This window comes from Sceloporus undulatus, chromosome 3 (assembly GCF_019175285.1).
Source record: "Sceloporus undulatus isolate JIND9_A2432 ecotype Alabama chromosome 3, SceUnd_v1.1, whole genome shotgun sequence".
Taxonomy (NCBI): Eukaryota; Metazoa; Chordata; class Lepidosauria; order Squamata; family Phrynosomatidae; genus Sceloporus; species Sceloporus undulatus.
In genome coordinates, this window is record NC_056524.1 from 36,472,513 (window position 1) to 36,484,285 (window position 11,773).

The window sequence follows — 11,773 nt, forward strand, 5'->3', positions numbered from 1 at the left end:
GATGATGATGATGATGATGATGATGATGATGATGATGATGATGATGATGATGATGATGATGATGATGATGATGATGATGATGATGGGATTTGTAATTTAGGGAGAGGCATTTAGAGGTCTCAACCAGAGAGCTAAACTAAACTACAAACCCCATAACTCCACAGGAGGCAGACAGAGCAGTTAAAGTAGAAAAATAGCAATATAATGGTGTCATGCCACATTGTCCACGGATATCTTTACTGTTGCTATGTGCCTTCAAGTCCTTTCTGTCTTATGATGACTGTAAGGCAAACGTATCATGGGGTTTTCTTGACAAGATTTGTTATGAGGAGGTCTGACATTGCCTTTGCCTGAGGCTGAGAGTGTGTGACTTGCCCAAGGTCACTCAGTGGGTTTCATAGCCGAGATGAGAAATGAATCCTGGTCTTCAGAGTCATAGCTCAACCCTCAAACCACTGTGCTGCACTGCCTTTCCAAAATGCACAAAATACATGTTGCAAGCTTTGTGCATTTCGGATGTTAATGTATGTTGCTACATGGCCAACACAGCTAACCCTGGTAGAACCTCTCCCATATTTTTCCTGGGATTTTGTAATTCTACCCTGAGCTACAAAAGAACTGACATTCCTAGGACCCTATGCACAGTAACAACTTGTTCAATATGTTTGTCACTGGCAGCCTTGGCCCTTGCCTATCAGTGTGCATAGTCATACAAGGTGCATCTACAGACATTTAGCCTTGCATGTCACTCTTAAAACTTGGAAAAGGAATACAACTCCCAGAATCCTCAAGACAGCATGACCATAGGGGACTTGTAGTCCAAAAGTAAATTCCCAAGGTCTGTCTTAAAAGGACAATTATAACCTCATATTGTTCTGTTCTGGATTAAAGTTACAGGAACTCTGTCCGGCAGTGTTACCTGGTTATTTAATTTCATATGCACATATTGTTAGTTTTGCATACAGTGTTTGCTGAAACATGTTGGACTTTCTTACTGTCAGCTTTTTTCACTGTCCAGCTTTCACAACCATATATAGACACTGGAAATACTATGTTATGGATTATTATGAATTCATTATTTAATTAGATATCTTTACATTTGAGATTCTTATCTAGTTCTTTAATAGCTGCCATTCCAAGTCCTAGTCTTCTTCTGATTTCTTTTTCTATTATTATTACCACCACCATGATCATTATCATCGCCATCATCTTCCCATATTGTTCCCAGTCAAGAATTCAATACAACGTTCAATAGCTAAAACAAACGTAGCTAAAATTTCATATCAAAGTTAAAATGTAATTAAAATTAAACTATCTATAAAATTAAAATCACTTAAAGACATAAGCCATACAACACATTACGCAAGGCTTGTTCCCCAAGGCATGTTGAAACAAAATAAGCTTTCATCAGCCTGTGAAAAGACAGCAGGGAGGGTGACTACAGTTTCTGTTTTGATTTATGACTGAACCAAGGTATGGGAAATCTTTAGCTATTTCAATGCCTTCATCATCTACTTTAAAGTTATGTAAAGTTTATGTTGTTACTATGGTATAGCATTAGTAATGCTGTAACACTAGGTGGCAGGCTTCGCTTTGTTTTTGAGGAAGGTGAGGATTATCACAGAGAATACTGATTATTACTGAGTGAGATTTCCTAACCAGTTTAGAAAACAAATAGATTCTGATGTAATCCAAGTCATCTTCCAAACCTAAGATTTTGTAACAATGTAAAATGGTTGTCTAATTGTCAATGATAATTACCTGAGAAAATGTTAATTTTGTTGTACTGTTGCTTTGAATAACAGCAATATTTATTTTAAAAAATGCAGATACTGATTTATATGTAAAGTTACTAATTTTAAAATAATTGTTCTAATTTAAATAAAAATGGAAATATGTGTAAATTTGCAAAAATCTCTGTATGAAAACCATGATTATAATTTGCTCAAATTATACGGTATAATACGGTAAATCTGTTAATATGCATTAGCATTTTTTTCTTTATATTTGGGGAAGTTTTTAAATTAAAATTTATTCAGTTTTTAGATTGTCAGAGTGGTCTATGGCTGCTGTTTTTGAAATTTATAAAGTACAATTCTGGTTTGGTCATTAATGTTCTAATCACATCCAGACTGGATGGAGACTATATTGGGCACTCTTTGAAGACATTTTGGAAATTTATGTTGCTTATGAATGCTGCAACCAGATACAGATCTTGGAGTGTGTGTGGATTAGACCTCCCCAAATCCTCCAGTGAATACAGTTACTCTTGGCTGTAGTAACACAAGGGTTTTAAAGATGCAGTCCCAGAAATAAAATTTCCAAGCAAACAGAGTTGCCTGGACTGATGAAATCAAAACAAAATTTGTGCCAATTTCATTGCATTATTGTTTGCTTTTGGGACTCAGTTATAGGCACTGGTTTTGGTCTTCAAGAATCTAGGTGCATTGGGATTAATGTATCTCTGAGAATCTCCTCCTCTGAAATTAACTTCCTTAAGATTTGAACTCCATTTTCCCCAGCTGTTACATAGTAGGAATGCAGCTGAGTAAAAGACAAAGCGCCCTTTTCTTTTGGCATTGAAACTATGGAAAAACCCCCCCAAATAGATTTATTATCACAGCCTCCTATTCCACTTTGGCTTGCTTAACTTTTCCCACTTAGCTACTCTTTTTGAAGGCTGAAGTTGGGTAGGATGATTTGGCAAATCTATGGAGACTTGCAGATTTCATTTAGTATCTCCCTAAACATGCATCTAATGTAATCACTGGTTTTATTCACTTGATGAAACCATTGTCAAGTTTGTGATTCTCTGTTGTATGGGAGGGGGCTGGGCTGGATGGCCCTTGTGGCCTCTTCCAACTTTATGATTCTATGATTACAAAATATGGATGGATTTTTGAAATGGGTTTATCTTGAGAGGTTTCCAGCCCAGGATTGAGATAGTACTGTATGTGTGTTTGTTCATTTGTCTTGAAGATCCGAATCACATGGTCTGATTTCTAGACCTAAAAGCCAAAGGATATGGTACAGAAGTTTATCTGGTTGGTAAAGGAAGAGCACAGCCAGGTATCCAGAGAGGAATGGATTTTGTAACTGTTATTTTGTACACCAGGCCTTTCAAGAGACTCTCAACATGATTGTTGAGGACAATTAAATTCAAACCAGTCAGACTTGAATTACGGTAGGTAGTCATGGTGTTTAAATGAGTTATACCATGCTCCATGAGTGTGTCACTTTTCTGAAGTGTGTACTTCACTCAGCCAATGAAACGCTCTGGGTGATCGTGGACAAGTCACGCCTCAGAGCAATGGCAACCCCCCTCTGAAGAAACATGCCATGAAAACCCCATGGTAAGTTCACCTTAGGGTCGCCATAAGTTGGAAGCAGCAACAACAACAACAATTAATATGGCTGAGAGAATGTATTCAATTAGCTATTGCTGGATGTTGGATATATTTGTAAAATGTCATTGAGATATTATTTATTTATGAGTTGAGTGTGAGATCATAGAATAGAATCATAGAGTTGGAAGAGACCACAAGGGCCATCCAGTCCAACCCCCTGCCATGCAGGAAATCCAGATCAAAGCATCCCCGACAGATGGCCATCCAGCCTCTGTTTGAAGACCTCCAAGATGCTCATATGTTTTGGTAATTTCACCTGTGCTTGTTTTTGACAATATTACAAGTGCAGCACCTGAAAGTATGTCAGGGATAGTTCATGAATCAGTTCAATCCCAAAAGAGGCCTTCAGCACTTATTCAGACAATAAGCATAAACATCTGAGTGGGAGTTTTGTAGATGTTTTCTTCTGAGTCACAGCTGAGTGCTATACATGGCAGAACCAGGAAAAAGAACCCTCTAAGGCACAAAAGATCATAGAACTGAAATTAAAATTGGCTTCAACCATCATTGTGCCTATGAAGTTGAGATAATTCACTTCATCTGGTGTCCAGTGAACTGCCCCTAAGGGCCTTCAGCTGTTGTACACTTTCTGGCCTGGAGAAGAGCTGCCTCTTTATCATACAAAGTTGTGTTTCTGGATGTTGTAGCAAAAATAGCACCAATTTCTTTGCAATCTACTATTCCACTATAATAAAAGATATGGAAGGTTCAGTAAACCTCTTTTCCAGCCCCCACCTGTAGCTGTTTAAAAGGTAAATTCCATGCTAGGGCTCATTGGAAAAGGGATTGAAATTAAGATAGCATGATTCAGTGATTTGAGTGTTGGACTAGGACTCTGGGAGACCAGGGTTTGACCCTCCAATCAGCTATGTAATACCCCTGGGAAACCCTGGGCAAGTCACATTCTCTCAGCCTAAAAGGAAGGCTATGGCAAACCACCTCTGAATAAATCCTATCAGGAAAACCCTATTGTAGGGGCATCATAAGTTGGAGTCAACTTGAATCACATAAGAACAACCAGAAATAGCTAGAGATTTGTAGTTTTGTGAGATATTTAGACTTCCCTGTGACAGAGCTCTGGTGCCACAACAAACTACAGACCCCAACATTTCATAACATTGAGCCATCGCAGCTAAAATGGTGTCAAACTGCATTATTTCTGCAATGCAGATGCAACCAAAGGCAAGCATAAACCTGAATTCTTGACGGGAATTCAGCTCCATCTTGAATAGGATGAGTGACCCCATTTAGATGCTGGAATTCATGATCAAATGTCTGGATTAAGTTTCATTTTATCCATCTCCCATCTAGTCCTGAACTGGTTTCATTTTAAATTCACTTAAATGTCCTACGGTTAGGGTGATCAACACACAAGTGTGAACCATTCGGTCATGCTGGGAAAGGTGGCAACTTGATGGTAACTGCCTAGAGGTAAACTGGTCTACCCATGGCAAGCAATCTCCATCTGTTTCATAGGATTTTAAATACTCACTAAGGGTCTTCCTCAGAGCTATGAAAGTTAGAAGAGGGCTAATGTGTTAATAATTTAATACACTAAAAATCTAATTACACTGCTTTTACATTAATAAAGCAACAAACCTAACTATTATGTTTATGCTAAATTGACACTTAAATTTAAGTTAAACACCTACACTGAAACTTTATCAACATGAAGCTGAAAAACAACATCCAGAATGTGAAGTCAAAGGCTTTCATGGCCGGCATCCATAGATTTTTGTTGGTTTTTCAGGCTATGTGGCCATGTTCTAGCAGAGTTTATTCCTGATGTTTCGGCAGCATCTGTAGCTGCCAGCCACAGATGCTGGGGAAACATCAGAAAAAACTAAGCATCCAGAATGTTATTCACTCACATCCCTTACACCCATTCTCCTTGTTTTGAGTTTAGGAGTCAAGGAAACTACTGTATTAATTTTTGAAAATTCTACTTCTCATCCACTCCACCAAAAAAACCTTCTTTTGCTTCTCTCTCCCATGTAGTTTCATTACATTAACATCATGTAGTTTACAGATTTCCACATGGATCTTAGCAAGTGCAACCATTCCAGCATTAAGAGCTTCAAAATTCAGTTTCCAGAGACAGATGAAGAGTCTTTAGTCAGTGTCCAATATCAAACACAGGGGGGTCATCTGGCTGCAAAGCTCAACTCACTTCCAGGCTGCCTTGACTACCTGTTTATTTAAATTCTTTTAATCTTGGAATTAACTAAACTGTCATACTCTACTCATAAACAAAGCAAGGAAAACCTATAGCAGTTGGACTGTCAGGGATGCTTTGATTTGGATTTCCTGCATGGCAGGGGGTTGGACTGGATGGCCCTTGTGGTCTCTTCCAACTCTACGATTCTATGATTCTATGATTCTATGTATTGAAGAACCAGCTGGGAAATGAAAAATTTGTTGGCTCTTTAGCATAGTCTCTCAAATCATTAATTAATAACCTAAAATAAAAATAAAAATAATTAACAATGCTAAATAATAGCTGGATTCTGAAATTAAGTTAATGCTGAATGGCCAACTTAAGTCAATCAGAGAAAAAAAGTTTAAGTCTGCCATCCTTTTTTGTTAGAACAAATTTCTAACTTGATTTTTAATTAGCTAATTCATATCACTGTCCTTACCCTGTCATTATATTATATTATATTATAATATATTATTTATAATTCCACCTTTCTTCCAACATGAGATCTAAAGCAGTTTACTGTAGGCAGAGTCTTCATCTTCTCTCTCTGCTTCAGAAGGTTCTTTTTAAAAATATATTTTTATTAAATCTAAACACAACCACATACAAATTGTTTACTACATCTAAGGCTGCTGTCTCACTGCAGAATTAGTGCAGTTTGACACTGCTTTAAGTCTTATGGCTCCATCATATGGAATCCTGGGTTTGTAGTTTGTTGTGGCACTAGAGCTCTCTGACAAGAAGGTTAAATCTCTCACAAAAATTACAAATTCTAGAATTTCATAGCATTGAGCTATGGCAGTTAGAGGTGTCAAGCATTAATAGTGTGCTGTAAATGCAGTCTAAAACAAGTATAAACAAACAACAATAATTTAACTAAACTATGTAACCGAAACAAAAATATACAAACGACTCCTCCCACAACTGATGGATATACACTTGCCCCTCCCTGTTCGCAGACTTGAGATCTGCGGTTTTGATCCTTCGCAGACAGAAAGTAGGGAGGGACCAAATGGGTCACACACACCCCCCATTATAATCAATTGGGCTTGAATATTTGCAATATTTTTAATTTGCGGGGGGGGGTCCAGAATGGATCCCCCACAAATTGGGACGAGTGTATATAACTATAGTGGACCCTTGTTATACACTGGGGTTTGGTTCCAAGATCCCCCGTAGATAACAAAATCTGTGGATGCTCAAGTCCCATTAACTATAATGACATAGCAAAATGGTGTCCCTTATAAAAAATGGAAAATCAAGGTTTGATGTTTGAAATTTATACTTTTTTGGAACATTTTCAAACCGTGGATGCTTGAATCTGTGTATTAAAAAATCCATGTATAAGAAGGGCCAACTATATTACTATACTGCCTTATATATGAAACAATATTTATGATTCTACAATACACAATGGTATTTTACAAAACCTAAAGCTGATTCATATCCCCAATGAGACTTCAACTCAGTGATAAACAATTCCCAGTCTTTCTTAAAATTATTCTAAGATTTCTTATTAACTGACATTGTCAGTTTAACCATTTCAGTTTTCTTCATCAGCCTATCTTCTTGTGTCGGGGATGTGTCCGTGTCTTTATTCTTGCTGCTATTATCATGAATTGTAAAGTCTCCCCAAAGTCCTCCTCAATTCGATCAGTCAGCATTCCAAGCAAAAATGGTCTCTGTTTTTAACTGTATCTTGAATTGAAAATTATCTTCCAACAGTAAATGAATTTGAGTCCAATATTCTCAGCTCTATTACACATCCACCATATATGGAAGAAAGATTCCATCTTTAGTTTATATTTCCAACATTTGTTTCAACTATTCTTATACATTGTTAATAGCCTGCCTAGTATTAAATACCACCTGTGTAGAACATTTTATAAAAATTCTCCCATACATCATAATCCAATGTAAATTTCAAACTTTTTGTCCAAATTATTTTTCTTTTTTCCATTTGAAACTGCAGAACCAATATTTTTAGCCTATTTCACAACAAGGATATTTGGACTGAGATTTGGAACTGCTAGCTCACAACCAATGTTACTTTTTGGTCTACAACTCCCAGGATCTCCTAACCAGCATGAACACTGGTCATATTAACTAGGAAAGTCTGGGGGTTGTGGTTAAAAAACAAACAAGCTTTTCTAAGCTGCTAAGAACATGTTTGCAATAGTTTTCAGTAATCTTTTAGCAGAAGTTTGTGTTGGTCCAGTTTTGTGTTTTCTTGAATCACCTAAAGTTCAGGTCACTTAGTCTTTTCTTCTATTATTATTGACATAAATAATGTCTAAGAGTCTCCATTCTCTTTTGAAAGGCACTTTAAAAATGGAAGATTAATCTTTCAATTTAAATTTCAGCTTGAGGCATTTGCTAGATGCTTAAATGACCGTAGAGAGATAGTTTATGATTCCCTTGATTGGGCTCAAGGAAGAATTGAAATTCCCAGAATTTATGCTTCTATTATAGACAATCAATAGCTACATTTGTGATATATATTCCAGCAGACATTTAGCTGACAGTTGCGCATGCAAAACAGCAACACATGGAAAATTGAAGTCATTTATTGCAAGTTCTTTAAATGGTTTTGTGTCAAGATGTGCAGGTTATAAAATACCAAAGACTTACCCCTGGAGAAAATCTGCTTACTGAGAGATTAGCTTTGTATTCTGAATAAACTACCAGTCATTCTGTCTTTGCACAAAATGCTAGCGCAATTAAGATATTGGTAGTTTATGACAGAAAGCAGCTTTTGTTCTGATTCATTTCTCAAGAATGAAAAAAAGGTTTGATTTGAATGTAAGGCTCTCTCATGCAGCAGACAATGAAAGCCTGCCTCTTGTACAGTTTCAGTAGCTTAATTCTCACATAGTTTGTTTTAGCATAAAATTGGTTTAAGAAAATATCCAGTTTGTATCCATGTATGCTATTAATCCCCTGTAACCACTCACTGTGTATGTATCATTGTCATTCTTGTAATTTTTATAATATTACAATAATATTCTTTGTACTGTGTCAGGGGCTCTGGCATCTTCACTTCCACACCACTTCATGCTATTAGTTTTCTTACACACTTCTTTGTGCAACTGTTGAAAAAGCAAACTGGGGAAAGCTTGCAAGGCAAACTGGGCATCAGGAAAGGCATTAAGGCATCAGCAAAAAAACAAAAAGAAAAGAAAAAAGGAAATGCATCACACACACCCTCAAAAATGTTTTACCAAAGAGGATACAGATTTGCATCTGTTTGTCTCAATAGAGAGATACAAATTTGGACACAATTGCTATAATTTAAATAAGAATACAATGTATTTCACATGTGGGAAGGAGAGTGGGATAAGATATTCTCTCTACCTGCCTGCTCATACTGCTAAAGGTAAAGGTAAAGGTAGTCCCTTGACATGAATGTCTACTCGTAACCAACTGTATGGGGCCATGCTCCTCTCCATTACTAAGCCAAAGAGCCAGCATTGTTCAAGGACTGCTCTGGCGGTCATGTGGCCAGCATGACTGCACAGAATGCTGTTTACCTTCCCACTGAAATGGTACCTATTTATCTACTTGCATTTGCATGCTTTCAAACTGCTAGGTTGGCAGAAGCTGGTTCTAGTGATGGGAGCTAACTCCATCAAGTGGCACTTGGGCCTTGAACTGCCAACCTTCCAATCTTCTGATCAACAGAATTGACATCCTAACCACTAAGCAACTGCATAGCTAATACTGCTATCATATTGCTGTCCATATGCTATCATACTGCCATATACTGCTATCATACTGCTATCCATATGCTAATTGTTGATGGACAACTCAAAGACCTCCATTCTGGATGGAATCCAGGAACAAGACTCTGCCACAAACCAAGATGCCAACTCTGTTCCCACATCTTCATAGGGCCTAATAATTCACCCCACAACATTAAAGGTGCTTTCACTTGCTTACTCACTGAGACATGTCATCTTTTGTCTCTTGACACTCTACAATGGACAAACAGAACAGCTTCTATGCCAGAGGATAAATAGACACAAATGAAACTTTAGGAATGGGAATATCCAAAGCACTCTCAACAGATGACCTTCCAGCCTCTGTTTAAAAACTTCCAAAGGAAGAGACTCTGAGGCAACACATTCCACTGTTACTGTCAAGATGTTCTTCCTAATGGTTAGGTGGAATCTCTTTTCCTGTAGTTCGAATCCATTGCTCTGTGCTCTGTGTCTCTGGAGCAGCAGAAAACAAGCTTTCTCCTTCTTCCAAAGACATCCTTTTAAATATTTAAACAAGGTTGTCATATCACCTCTTAACCTTCTCTTCTATAGGATAACTATATCCAGCTCTCTAAGCCATTCCACATGGGGCATAATTCCCAGTCCTTTATACTGCAATGTGGAAATAATGCAGTTTGAAACCACTTTAATTGCCATGGCTCAATGCTATGGAATTCTGGGAGTTGTAGTTTCATAGGATATTTAGCCTTCTTTGTCAGAGAGATCTGGTGCCATGGTGAAGTACAAATCTCAGGATTCCACAGGATGGAGCCATGGCAGCACGGTGTCAAACTGTATTATTTTTGCAATGCAGATGCAGCCTTCATCTTTGGAGGTCTTTAAACAGGGGCTGGATGGGCACAACATTCTCCATGCTGTTTGTGTCTAAATAAACTACTGCATTAAATCTACTAACAGATTCCATTAATGGACCTTAAAGAGTTAATTCCCTCCACCTTTGGATGCTCACTGCAGCTGTTCCACCACTGGCTGATAGATGGGGCCTGGTTGGTTAGTCAGTGAATCTACTAGATTCATGTAGGATTCTTGACTGTTCTCTTTATTTTGCTGTATTACTGATACTGTCATCTTGTGGTGATTTACAATTACAAACAAGCGTAAAAACTGCTAGAAATATTATTTTTCTTGGAAGCTAACTTTGGTCTTCTTGCTGTTCTGGACTTCAGCTCCCAGAATTCCTGACTGTTGACCATGGTTGGTGGGGCTTCTGGGAGTTGAAGTCCAAAACACCCAGAGGGACAAAGTTTAAGAATCACTAAGCTGTAAATGTACGTAAATAATGCATAATAATGCACGATCAAGTAGTCTTCCCCAAGCTGGTATTTTCCAGATCTGCTAGACCTCAAAATGTGGCTTGTCAGCTTGGGGCTGGCTGGCTGGTTGGCTTAGAGGTTATCTTTTAATCATATTTTTGCAAGGGCCATTACATTTAACTTCAAGCTTTGGTCCTTCCCCAATGTTTATATGGAGTTGGTTGGCATAGTAACAGAGATCAGTCCTTGAATTGTGATGTCATCCTTCCAGGCCTTCATCAGCAGGAGGAATGTTGTCAGAATGGTCTCCTAGCAACAGATGCATGTTCAGTTTGGACTTTACCTGTCAGTTGCTGGACAGACGAGGGAAGGTGAGAGGCAGGTGAGATTTGCTGAGGCCAAGGGTCTTCTGAAATCTCATCTAATTGGTTTACAAAGACAGTTATATTCACCTCTTGTTTGAGGAAAAAATGAAGAGATATACAGTCGGCCCTTCTTATACACGGATTTTTTATACACGGATTCAAGCATACACGGTTTGAAAATGTTCCAAAAAAGTATAAATTTACCTTGATTTTCCATTTTTTATAAGGGACACCATTTTGCTATGTCATTATATCTAATGGGACTTGAGCATACACTGATTTTGTTATACACGGGGGATCTTGGAACCAAACCCTAGCGTATAACAAGGGTCCACTGTAGTAGATCTGGAATCAAAGAGAAATAGAAGAATTATACAGAGTAGAGAGATGGAAAGGGATGGGGCATGCTGAGGTAAGTGAATGGAGAAATTTATTTGTTCATTTAATAATAATGATGATCATATGATAATGTTTATTTATAACAAAGGGCAGAGCATCAGTATTTAGGTTACGTATATTGTGGGAAGTAGCGCAATAAAGCCTGAAATATCAAAAGTGGAAGCCATTGGTCAACACCCACAACAACAAATTATGAACATTTCTTGGATTAGTTGGGTACTACAGGAAATTTATTCCAAATTTCAGTACTTTTTAGCAGTGCCCTTTTCCGACTTAACAAAGAAAAGTCACCCTGAAAAAGTAGAATGGTCCACAACTTGTCAGGAAGTTTTTATGAAGCTAAAGAAAGTCATCACATCACCACCTA